Source organism: Notechis scutatus, chromosome 2 (genome assembly GCF_049901735.1).
Source record: "Notechis scutatus isolate UNSWTSFEM ecotype Mainland chromosome 2, rNotScu1.2, whole genome shotgun sequence".
Lineage (NCBI taxonomy): Eukaryota > Metazoa > Chordata > Lepidosauria > Squamata > Elapidae > Notechis > Notechis scutatus.
Genome location: NC_142010.1, coordinates 9278564 through 9291524, shown reverse-complemented (window position 1 = coordinate 9291524; position 12961 = coordinate 9278564). Strand labels below are relative to the sequence as shown.

At 41.5% G+C, this 12961-nt stretch overlaps 5 non-coding genes across 5 annotated transcripts; 4 read left to right on the top strand and 1 right to left on the bottom strand.

The window, feature by feature from the left end:
- The first annotated feature begins 381 nt into the window (after nt 1–381).
- On the top strand, nt 382–455 carry TRNAN-GUU (transfer RNA asparagine (anticodon GUU)). Its single transcript has one exon. It is a non-coding gene; the product is annotated as a tRNA-Asn (tRNA).
- Nucleotides 456–4452: 3997 nt separating this feature from the next.
- TRNAV-AAC (transfer RNA valine (anticodon AAC)) lies at nt 4453–4525 on the top strand. Its single transcript has one exon. It is a non-coding gene; the product is annotated as a tRNA-Val (tRNA).
- A 3500-nt stretch (nt 4526–8025) lies between these two features.
- TRNAN-GUU (transfer RNA asparagine (anticodon GUU)) lies at nt 8026–8099 on the top strand. The gene has a single exon. It is a non-coding gene; the product is annotated as a tRNA-Asn (tRNA).
- A 1575-nt stretch (nt 8100–9674) lies between these two features.
- On the bottom strand, nt 9675–9745 carry TRNAG-UCC (transfer RNA glycine (anticodon UCC)). Its single transcript has one exon. It is a non-coding gene; the product is annotated as a tRNA-Gly (tRNA).
- A 153-nt stretch (nt 9746–9898) lies between these two features.
- Nucleotides 9899–9972, top strand: TRNAN-GUU (transfer RNA asparagine (anticodon GUU)). Its single transcript has one exon. It is a non-coding gene; the product is annotated as a tRNA-Asn (tRNA).
- The last annotated feature ends 2989 nt before the right edge of the window (nt 9973–12961 follow it).

Here is a 12961-nt window from a genome sequence, read left to right as displayed (position 1 = left end):
TTGACAGTGTGGGAATCAAAGCCCACAGACCTTCACGTCTGAATCATGCCACCAAGCAGGCCATCCCTGGGTAGGCTCGAACCACCATAATTCTAGTTAACAGCCAGATGTGCTAACCCCTTGCACCACAGAGACTTGGCATCAGCCTCTCTCAGTCAGGAGATGCATACCTGGTGCCAGGGCTTCTTTTTGGCTTTGGTAGTGTGGCTTTTTTCTCCTACTGAAAATAAAATCTGGGATGAAAGCTAGAAGGGATTATTCTTATACTACAGTGGTATAAGGCATTGTGTCTTCTGACCAGCATATCTTATTGCTTATTGACTATCCAGCCTCAGCTACAGATGCTCAGGTAGAAGGAGCCGAGGGGGAGGCCTGTGCCAGGTCTCTGTGGCGCAATGGGTTAGCGCGTCTGGCTGTTAACCAGAAGGATGGTGGTTCGAGCCCACCCAGGGACGGCCTGCTTGATGGTTCAGATATGAAGGGGTGGGTTTTTAATGCATCAGGCTTTCCATGTGAGAGCTTCAATTCCCATCCTGCCAATGCTTTTTTGTTACTGAGGCATAAATATTTGTTTATCTGTTGTATCAGCTTTATCTTCCAACATGCAAAAGTGGGATGAAGACACCCTACAGCAGGGTTGAGCAACGACGGCAACTTTATGACCTGTGGACTTCGACTCCCAGAAGTCCAAAATTTGTAATGTTGCCATAGTTGCCCACTTCCGGCTGAACCTGTGCTGGGCGCTCTCCGTGGTCCTGAAACACTTGCCCTTTTCCCATAGCAAGCTCTTTCTTTGTGCCTGTCCTTATACTATCCACGGCTGGCTTTCCTGGGGCTCCTTGAATTAGAATCAGAATCAGAACAGAGCTGGACCTTGGAGGTCTTCTAGTCCAACCCCCTGCTCAAGAATGAGACGCTGCCATTTCAGACAAGTGACTGTCCAGTCTCTTAAAAACCTCAAGTGATGAAGCACCCACAATTTCTGACTGCAAGCTGTCCTTCTAATTAATTGTCCTCGCTGTTAGGAAGTTTCTCCTTAATTCCAGGTTCCTTCACTCCTGAATTAGTTTCCATCCATTGTTTTTTATCCTGTCCTCTGGTGCTTTGGAAAATAAATTGACCCCCTCTTCTTTGTGGCAGTGTCTCAAATACTGGAATACTGCTATGATGTCTCCCCTAGTCCCTTTTTTCTCTACGCTAACCAAACCCAAATCCTGGGTTGAATGGTCAGGGACATTTTGATAATTTGCATGGATATCCATATTTTTAAAAATATATATATGGATGTTCTATTTCTTTTTTCTGCTTTTCTGGGTTGCTGGAGTGTGTTTGGGCTCATTTAAATAAAGTCCTTATCAGCCTCTCTTGTAGGAGGTTGGGTTGTTGCTTTGGTAGTGGAGCCCCTGATTAGTATGGGTGGTTTTTCTGTAGGCGTGAGTTTCTAGTTTGCCATGGCTCCGGTAGTTACCCCCATTTAAATCATGAGTCTCTAGCCAGATTTTCAAAGCTTAGAGAAGATTTATTAGGAGAAAACATGCCGGTGCTGCCTGGGTGTAGCCGACTCTGAGACACATCATTCATTGTCACCCTTGACCCTGGTTTTCCCCCATCCCCTGGGTGTATCATAATTCATATTCTCCAATGGGACATATTCATAGCCAAGAGTCATCAATCATACTCTCCAGTTAGAATTTTCCGCGGCAGAAACTTCGGTCGCCTGGAAACTATCTATGAAAACATTTATGGAATGCAATTTCGGTTTTGCAAGCTGCTCCACTACTCCGCTCTCCCTTTCTGTTGGCAACTCTAAAAGATCAGATAAATATTTTATGAGTTGACAGTGGTCTCTGCTGATCAGGATGCAGTATGCATCTACGAACATCAACTAGCAGTCAGAAGACACAATGAAAATTCTTTAATTTCACAACATATAGAGAGATTTAACCATAATTTCAGTTGAGAAATTGTGACCATCTTAGACCAAGCCAAATCCCAAAATACCAGGGAATTTCTAGAAGCCTGACACTCTGACAAATCAGCCATCATTAGTCACACAGACATTAACAACATCTATAGACTATGCAAAAAAGACAATCAACCAAGCCAAAAGGCAGGGGTTTTCAAACTGGATAGCTTTAAGACTTGTAAATTCCCAGAATTCCTCCTCCAGTCATGTTAGCTCAGGAATTCTGGGAGTTGAAGTCCACAAATCTTAAACTTGCCAAGTTTGAAGACCCTTGCCAAAAGGGAACAAAAATACCCAAGCATCTCTCCACCTGCATCAGCACCTAGATCACTATAGATTAACTCCAAGGTTAACATCAGACCAACAATCTAGTAAGCATTACCCCAATCAAGAAAGAGCCAACAGTAAACAGCCAACCAAAGAATTTCTAAGACTACCCACACTGACAGGGTAAGCCACCAGATATAAACTAACAGCAAATTGCACTCTACTAGCACTGATGACCCTTACCTAATTTTGGCAAATAAACTTCTGCAAGAAAACAAGCAAGCTCAGACAGCACCAAGAATCCCTCATATCAACCCTGAGTTACAAACATTCTCCTTCATTAGTGCCAGTGTAAACATTTAGGACACCTACAAACTTTTATCATCATGCTCTCTAGTTCTCCTGTAAAGTTTTATTATAATTTTTTTTAATTAAAAAGCATTAATCTGGATTTGGAGGAAATAAAATCTGCCATGGTTCAGAGCAACGGTTTCCAATTTGCATTAGGGTGGCCATTCCTTTTGAGCATCAACAGCTGGTCTTCCGTGGACTTTCTTTGCTGGGAGCAAAATTATATGAGACATTTGGAGCTTCAATTTCCTGGCTTGCATTCATTCTCCAGGCAATTTGGTTTCATATCACCCTACCCAGCTGAGAAGTGACCGTTTCTTTGCCTGGTTGCATTCACAGTGGCAGCCTTTTTCTGAGTTACCCATTGATCTCCACTCAAAATCACAAATATGACAACAACAAAAAACTAAAATAGGTTTGGGCTTTACTGATGGGATCCGCTTTTGAGTGTCCCTGCCAGAAATGGAACCCTTGGTCCAGTGGTGGGATTCAAATTGTTTTACTACTGGTTCTGTGGGTGTGGCTTGGTGGGCATGGCAGGGGAAGGGTACTATAAAATCTCCAGTCAGAGGTGGTATTTACCAGTTCACTGAACTACTCAAAATTTCCGCTACCGGTTCTCCAGAACTGGTCAGAACCTGCTGAATAACACCTCTGCCTTGGTGAACGTGTGGGACAAAATTGGACCTTTTTCCAGCTGATGGAAGTTGGAGGGGTTAAAATGTGACTGTCAGTAATATGTTTAATTGTTGGGAAATTAAAATTAGAGATAAGCAGTTAGTTTCAGAAAGGTTGTCTACATTTTTAAGTCTAACAAAAGTTATAGGGGGAATATTTTGCAAAAAAACTCAAAAACCCTCTCCTGGACAACAGGTGTCATGCCCCTGTCAGAGTCTGAATCCAAGGAGGAAGACAAACAGCTGACAGGGAGTGGGAGTGTGGCTCCGTTGGCTGTGGAGGAGGCTGGGGAAGGGCAAAGTCCAGCTGGGCAAAGCAGGGGAGAGGTAGAACAAGGGAGAGGGAGTTCAGAGGAAGACCCAGGCCCACCCCCTCTTCACCCTTGGGCATGCAGGGAGGAACAGAAAAGAGAGCAACATTGGTTGTGTGGCTTACGAGGAAGGAAAGGGCCCTGATTCCCTTCATTACTCACAGCTGGGAATGAAAGTTTATAAGAACTGAATGCTGACTGCAGCAGTTGCTGTGAGCAAACATGACTTTATCTTGTGTTGTCTTTGCTTATCTGTGTTCTTGGCATCTTTCCAACTGTGTGAGTTTTGTTGTGCCTTCATGTCTGGAATTCTTGCTTCTGCCCTGCCAAACTAATTACCTCAGTTTGGCTTGATTGGACTTATAGTTACCGTTTTTGTTGACCATGTTTTGGACTTGATTCTGTACAGTTAAAGGCTGTTCCTGAGAAAGTTTTTCTCCAGCCAGAAGGTAACCTGGACATTGGGGGCAAAGTTGGAGCTATTAAAGGGACTCTTATTGATTATCTGACCGTGTTGCCTTTATGCCATGCCACGGGTCATCACAACAGGATTCAACCAGCAGCCTGAAAATGCCTTAAATTATGCTCCCTCATCCTTTAATCTGCCACGGAGCTCTGTAAAGGCACAAAACACTAAAGAATAGCAGATCTTTAATCCATCCCCAACTTCAGGGACCTCCAAACCTGGCAAGACTTTAAGACTTGTGGACTTCAACTCCCAGAATTCCCCATCCTGCATGGCTGGCTGAGGAATTCTAGGAATTGAAGTCCACAGTCTTAAAGTTGCCACACTTGAAGACTGTTGCCCTACTGCAAGCATCCATCTGGGACAGCCAGTAAAACATATGAGCATGCCGGTTGAATCTAACCCATACCTGTGGTTTCTGTGGTGTAGTGGTTATCACATTTGCCTAACACGCAAAAGGTCCTTGGTTCAAAACCAAGCAGAAACACATCTTTTTCTCAGCATCAGAGCCATTTCAAGTTCCAAGCCCTGTACAGGAAATATCTCCCTGCACCACTTTCTGCCTGAGTTCTTGGAGTGCAGCAGACTGTTCCTCCTTCCTCATGTGCAAAACAAATATATTTTGCCTCAGCAATGGCCTACCAAGAACTAATCTTGCAAAAAATTAAGAAAAAAGAGATGCTGTGTAATTATGGGTTTGCTTTAAGTCCTTCTCTTCTTGACTTTGCTGGAGCTTGGCTGTGAATTCCTACAAAAGCTGTCTGAAGATTGGCTAGCCAGGAAAGGAGCTTTGAGAAGTCAAACCCTTCATCCACATTGGATTAGCCCTTTGAGCCAACTGCTAATCCAGTCTGGGAAAGGAGGTCCCGGAATTCCCTCATTCTGACAACTTCCAAGCTAACTTTATTTTGGATAAAAGTGGAAGGGGGACTCTTCTCATCCCCTCTTTTTTTTTACCTTTCTTCCTCCTTGAATGGAGGTTCTGGGCATCGGCTTTGACCAATGACTCATTACATCTGGGATGTGGAAGAAAGAGTATATAAGCCTCTCATCCCCAGGCCTCCAGTGCAGGGGATGCCAAGAGAGAGCTGCCATCTGCATCAAGTTAGCTGGAAGATAACAAGCCAGGTAACATTGGCAATAGTAGATGCTCTGAAAAAAATTTGAGGAAGCTTCTCCATCCCCACCCATCCTTCTTCTGCCTAAAATCCTGGGTGGTGAGGCAGGGGTCTCTTCACAGGCCACCAGAGAAAGTCCAGAAATATTTCACAAGAAGAGTTCTCCACTCCTCTACTCGTTGTAGAATACCTTATGCCACCAGACTTGAAATTCTAAAACTAGAAAACCTTGAATTACGCCGTCTTCGGTCTGACTTAAGCATGGTATATAAAATCATACATTGCAATGTCCTACCTGTCAATGAATACTTCAGCTTCAACCATAACAACACAAGAGCACACAATAGATACAAACTCAAAGTTAACTGCACCAAACTTGATTGCAGGAAATACGACTTCAGCAATAGAGTGGTCAATGTCTGGAATACTCTACCCGACTCTGTAGTCTCTTCCCCAAACCCCAAAAACTTTAACCTTAGACTGTCTACTATTGACCTCACCCCTTTCCTAAGAGGTCTGTAGGGGGCGTGCATAAGCGCACCAACGTGCCTACCGTCCCTGTCCTATTGTTTCTCTTATTCTTCTCTTATTTTTCTTATATGTACCCATTTCATGTATTCACAACTATGTATACACTTATACTTATTATCTTGTAAACAATTGGCAAATCAAATAAATAAATAAAAATAAAATAAACTAGGGAGGATGTGAAAGACTTGCTGGAAAAAAATGTCCATCTGGGTCCAGTTCCAAGTGGGAAGAAAGATACTGGAAACATGGAGGCTGTTTGGAAAGATGGTTTAATGGTTGAGCAGAACCACCAAGCATGTGTGATTCTGGGTAGCTGACCACATGGAGTGGAGAATGAGAGAGATTTATACACTCTGTTGGGCTTTGAACTTGCTTCCTGTTCCTGGGGCAAGAAATGTATCCTGATTGGTTGTCAGACTCCCATGGGGCCATACAGGGGTAACTTTGTAGGTTGTCTTGAGTCCCAAGCTTGGTTGAATCTTGCTGGGTGATGTAATGGAGGGGCTTTGGGCAATTCCTATTATGGCTTAATGGCTTTGTCCTGGTTAGTGATTGCTCTGAGTTCTTCCTTCCTGCCCTGATAATCTAAACCTGTTTCAATCTTTTGTCTTTTCCTATTTTGGGAATTAATCTTGTCAGGGGGCAGGAAAAAGGGAGTTTTGGCTTACCTCGGATAATTTATTTTTAGCCTGATTCCCCTTATTTTAACAGCTCTAATTATGTATTTCTGTGGTCAGCTTTTGTTACTTTTGTAACAGCAGGCTGCTCTGAGTTGTTTCTTTCAGCTAGTGATTCTTGGTTTTCTTAAAAGGGGAAAGGCTGGCTTGAGTTTTCTTGGCACTATTTTCTGAGGTTTCTGGTGTGTGAGGTTTCTGGCACTGTCCTTTTGGGGTATACTTCCCACAGTCTCAAAGGAAGAGATTCTCTGGCTGTTTTACAAACCTTCCCACTTGCAGGACCTGAGGCTGGGGTTGATGCACCTTCCAAGGAGAAGCTGGAGGGATGAAGGCCCCTTGTCCTTCCCTGGTTGTCTAGTGGTCAGGTTTAGCACTTTCACTGCTGTGTCCCAGGTTCATGGGAAGCTTTTACTTCCAAATCATTCATCATCCTACAGGTGAAATTTTCAGGAAAGTTCATTTTCATGGCAAAATATTGGCCAGAAAATTGCTCTAAATTTCCTTCTTTTCTCTGTTCCACCATCCCACACCCCACCGTTTGGTCCTCCAAGAAGGCTTGATAGAGTCTTCATCCAACTGGTTTAACTACCGGTTCAATGATTTACGATTTGCTTCCCTGCACACTGTGCGCGCATGTAAATCTTCATCAGCTTGCTGCCTGGACAGCTGAGCACCGCTGTGTGCAGGGAAGCAGCATTTGAAAAAGCACTTTGTTCCTGCTTTTTCAACCGCAGCTGTGCCTCGCATGGCAGCTGAGTTTGAAAAATCAGCAAATAAAGGTCAGGTAAGAGCCCGGGCAGGCAGGTGGGCCAAAACAGCTACTGGTTCTACAGAGCCAGACAGAACCGGTAGAATCCCACCCCTGTTTCCATCCAACCAGCCTGGCTTGGACCTTCAAAGAAGACGGATGCTGAGTGCAGGAATCACAAGTGACTTAGATGGTCCAAAGCTGTCTATGAGCCACTAGGGGGGGACAGGTGGGTGTCAGCTCTTCATATAGGCTGAGGTGGAGCTGTATCCAACATTTCTGGAGCACAAGGGGTCAAAGGGTCCGGCTGTTGAACAGAAGGATGGGCTGGTTCGAGTTCACCCAAGAACACCTGCAGGTACCTTTCGCTTACTTAGCAAGATAGCTGAATGGGGAAATTGAAAGACAACTCATGCCATGTAGTCTGTATGCAGGGATTCGATTCTCATTCCTGTGGGCACTTCTTCCAGCTGACAAGTGATTCTGGGGCTTAGGCCACAGTTATCCTCATAAGAGTTAAACCAAAAACAGAGAGAATGCAAGGTGATGTCAGTGCCATCCATCAAGAGCATTTCTCTTCTTCTCCCACTAAAACAGAATCGGAGGTGCAAAACACCATCCGGTGATGCTGCCTGTACATCCTAGAAGAGCAAAAGGTGGAAGGAGACGTGCGCCAGCCGGGACTCGAACCCGGGTCACAAGATTGGGAACCCTGCATGATGCCCCTACACCACTGGCACAGCTATTGGGAGTCTGTCTCAAGCAATATTTACATCCAGGTTTTTCTCTTTTCCCATCTGATGGCGAGAGCGAGGAACACACTGTGTCTTGAGACCAAGGTATTCGATTGCTGTCTAGCCAGCCCAGCTATGGATGCTCAGGTGTGGGGAGCCAAGAGGGAGGCCTGTGCCAAGTCTCTGTGGCGCAATGGGTTAGCGCGTCTGGCTGTTAACCAGAAGGATGGTGGTTCGAGCCCACCCAGGGACGGCTTGCTTGATAAATTGAACAATATATGGCAGCAATCCATTGTTTATCCATTTGGTTCTTCATCTTGCCATGCTGTCAGTATTTTTTTCTGATAGATTTAATTATTTAGCCATCTGCTGGAATATTTTTACCGCCCAGAATTAAAAAGTGGTGCACTGTCCACAAAAAAATGTTGGTTGTTAAAGGAAAAACCACAAATAAAATATATACAAAAAAAAAACCCACCAAAAGAAATGTAAATTCTTTTGAATTGTAAAGCAGGAGAAGGCCCCAGGCTTAAAGAAGGGGAAATCTAGAAGTTATTTCTGCATTTAGTTCCTGCTGAGAATACAAGGTCAGGTCAATGCCAGCCTCAGATTGTATACTGGTTGCAAGTTAAGAAAGCTGAGTGACAGCTTCACAGCATTGTGCTACTGTGGGAATATTATGCTTTTTAGGGCAAAATGTTTCTGCAGAAGAAACGGGCAGCTGCAGGATCCCACAGAAGTCCTTTACAGCAGTGATCCCCAACCTTTTGACGCCGCGCCCGGTACTGGCATCAGCTGGTGCCGCGCCCGGTACCGGCATCAGCTGGCGCCGCCATCTTTGATGAAAAAGTGCTTCCGTGACCTCACCGGAAGCACGCTTTCATCAAAAAAATGGCGTGTTAGCGCTTCGGTGAGCTTTTCCGGTAGAAATGGCTTTCTATCCGGAAAGCTCACCGAGAGTGGCGCCGCCATCTTTTTGATGATGCGTGCTTCCGTGAGCTTTCTACCCGGAAAAGCTCACCGGAAGCACTTTTTCATCAAAAAGATGGCGGCGCCCAGCAAGCCGCTGCCCGGTAGGAGTTGTTCTGCGGACGGTGCCGGTCCGCGGACCGGTGGTTGGGGACCCCTGCTTTACAGGAGATGAGGATTTGGCAATTTCACCAAGACAGAATGCAGGGGGAAAAAATCTCAGATAGACTTTATGAAATCAGCTGCTTGCCTTGAACCTCCCAAAAGTCAAATCCACCCAGCTGGGCAAATCCCTGGAAGATCAGTGCCTCCATTCCACCAAACTGCACACATGACCTCTTCAATCAGTTTCTTTCCACGTATTACGCCTGTAATAGCTTGTTTGGGGGAATCTTGTGGAAAGGAAAAACTCTCCTGAAATGCAGGATTTAACCAGTAACCAGACAATGACAATACATTTTACTCCTTCATCCTTCACTTTATCGTTGACTTTTGGAGGGCACGAATCTCTAAGGAACATCAGCTCTTTAAGCCCTCTTGTACTGCAAACATCAGTTGGGATTGGTCCACCAAAGAAATGGGCATGCTTATTAAGATATGGTTTCTGTGGTGTAGTGGTTATCACGTTTGCCTAACACACAAAAGGTCCCTGGCCTGAAACCAGGCAGCAAAACATCTTTTTCTCAACACGGGATCATTTCAAATCCCAGGCATATACAGGAAGTAGCATCCTGTTTTCTTTTTGTTATGTCAATGCCATCCATCAAGAGCATTTCTTCTCCCACTAAAACAGAATCTGGAATCAAAACTTCATCTGGTGATGCTGCCTGTACATCAGACCAAAAGGTGGAAGGAGACATGCGCCAGCCGGGACTCGAACCCGGGTCACAAGGTTGGAAACCCTGCATGATGCCCCTACACCACTGGCACAGCTGTTGAGAGTCTGTCTGAAGAGAAGCAATACTTATATCCAGGGTTTCTCTTTTCCCATCCGGGTCTTGGAACAAAGGTATTCAATTGCTGTCTAGCCAGCCCAGCTATGGATGCTCAGGTGGGAGGAGCCGAGAGGGAGGGCTGTGCCAGGTCTCTGTGGCGCAATGGGTTAGCGCGTCTGGCTGTTAACCAGAAGGATGGTGGTTCGAGCCCACCCAGGGACGGCTTGCTTGATAAACTGAACAATGTATGACAGCAATGCATAGTTGATCCATTTGGTTCTTCATCTTGCGATTGCAGTTCCCAATCTCTCAATATTTTTTTCTGCTAGACTTAAATATTAAGGCATCTGCTTCATTAGGCTTTACCTCCCAGAAGAAAAAGCAGACAAGGCCCCAGGCCTGAGAGAAGGGAAATTATTTCTACATTTTGGTTCCTGCTGAGTATACAAGAGCAGATCAATAGCAGCCACAGTTTGTACATAGGTTGCAAGTTAAGAAAGTTGAGTGATGATAGCATTGTGTAACTGCGGGAATCTTGTTCCTTTTAGGACAAAAGGTTTCTGCAGAAGAGACAGGTAGGTAGCTCCAGGATCTCACGGAAGCTCTTTATGGGAGGTGAAGATTTGGCAATTTCACCAGAAAAAAATTCCTAGATAACCTTTCTTTCTTTTTTTTTTTAAATAAAGTTTTATTTGGGTTTTCACACATACAAAATACAAGTAAAACATCTTTTTTGAAAATAGCATGGTCCCGGCTTGAACTTCTTTATACAGACACAAAACTCAATTTCATGCTCCTTTTTTGTATTCTATTCTATATCTTATACTATTTTACATTTTCTATATAGTTTTTCCCCTCTTTTAATTTTCTCAATTTTATTTTGATTATCTCATCTCAATTCAAATCATTATATTTATACTTTTGTCTGTTCTGTTTCAATTTCATATTATCTTTTCTCATTAAACAAATTTTCTCCTGTAGTACTAATTAGAGTATGACACCTTTACATCTTTTAATTACATCCATTCAACTCTTATTTAAGCTTCAATATATACCTTAATATATAACACATAACTTCCAATCGAATTCTGCTTGGTACATTCTTATAATACACACTATATTCTTTAAAAAAAAGATTGTAAATATATGTAATTATAAACCCTCATTCCATTCCAGTTTTCTATCATCAATAATCATTAAAATCTTAACATCTTTAACACTTCTTTTCAATTAAATATCATACTTCCTTAAAAACACATATAATCTCCATAATTAATTTTTCCCTTATTTCTCTTCACATATGTTTTATAAATCATTAAATATACCTTTTATTACATTTATTTATTGACAAGCATTCCACTGAATTACGATAGCTATTTTATCAGACATTTTAATCATACATTGTTTCATATTTTCTAAAATTATTTCTGTTTCTAATATAACCATACTATCTTATGTACCTTTTGCAGAATCCCCTTTTCCATTAAATTTTCACCCATTATCTCTAAATAGGCCCTGTTTCTCTATATTTTGTTTCTGTCCTTTATGACTTCTTTTCCTTTCTTTCTTCCCTCTCATCTTCTCCCTCCCCTTTTTACCCCCTTGTCTCTCTACTTCTAATTCTCTCTTCTGCATTTCCCTCTTCTGTTGCTTTCTGATTTTATACTTATTTTTCACTCTATTTTTTTTTAGTTGTTTTTCCCAATCTTAAACTTTCCATTCTTTCCTTCCCCCCCATCTATGATTACTTGTTCATTAAAGATGGCTTCTTCTTTGTCGCAATCTTCTTGTTCTGCAGGCATTTCTTGTTGTTTCTCATAATTCCAAATCTCCATTTCTAAAAACTGAAATACGAAGCCAAAAGAACCTCTCCCTTCTTGTGCATCTACTTTGTACTTTTTAAGTTCCATTTTCAGTTCTTCTAAAAGTGGAGCTATTTTAAACAGTTTTAAACAACCACCCAATTGATTTTAGTCATTCAAAACAATAACCAAGAATCCAGAAATCATCAAGTAATCCAGATAGTCCCGAGTTATATCTTCTTATTTCTTTTTTGACTTTCTCTTCCTGGGGTTTTTGTTGCGATATTTCAGTTAAGATGTATCTTTTGGAGGTCTTGTTGAGATTTTGCTGTAAGTTCTTTTTTAATTCCAGGCAGTCTCCTCCCTTCCAGATCCTGCCCTTTTATTCTTTTTCTCTCCTTTCCTGTTTTCAAAAGCTTTTAATTATCCAGAAATCTTTATTATCCCTTTGACTTTTTATTTTCAGCATTAAATGCCTATTGATGTCAAAGTGGATTTTTTTTCCAATTTCTTACTTAAGTCTCTTAGCTGTCAGTATAGGAAAAGGAGAAAAAAAAACCAAATCTTTTCCCTTTTCTCTCTCCTTCGCAACTTAAAAATCTTCTTAGGGAACAATGTTTTTCTTTTTTTGTAAATTTTATTTGAGTTTTCACAAAGAGAAAAAAAATACAAATAAAACATCTTTTTTGAAAGCAGCATAATCCTGGGTTACATTTCTTCGTACAGACACAAATTCAGGTTCATGCTCATTTTTATATTCTATTCCATATCTTATTACTATTTTACATTTTCTGCATAGCTTCTCCCCTCTTTTAATTTTCTCAATTTTATTTTAATTATCTCATCTCAATTCAAATCATTGTATTTATATTTTTTGTCTGTCCTGTTTCAATTATCTATTATCTTTTCTCATTAAACAAAATTTCTCCTGTAGTTACTGATTGGAGTATGACACCTTTATATCTTTTCCCTAAAGTTGTAACATTCAATATAATGCATAACTTCCATTCGGATTCTGCTTGGTACATTCTTAAAATACACACTGTATTCTTTAAAAAAGAAAAAAAAATATAAATGTATATAATTAAAACAACATTCCATTCCAATTCAATTCTATTCTTAATATTAATATTCATTAAAGTCTTAACATCTTTAACATTACTTTTCAATTAAATATCATACTTCTATGGGAACAATTATAAGCTTTCCATAGTTAATTCCCCCCCTTTTCACTTATATTTTATAAAATATTAACTAATTAAAATGTTCCCGTTCCTTCCTAATTCAATTTTCTCATTTATTTTACTTCACTTATTTTATTCACAAACATTTCACTAAATTACACTAACTATTTTATCCCTCATTTTAATCATACGTTGTTTCCAATTTTCTAAAGTTATTTCTATTAC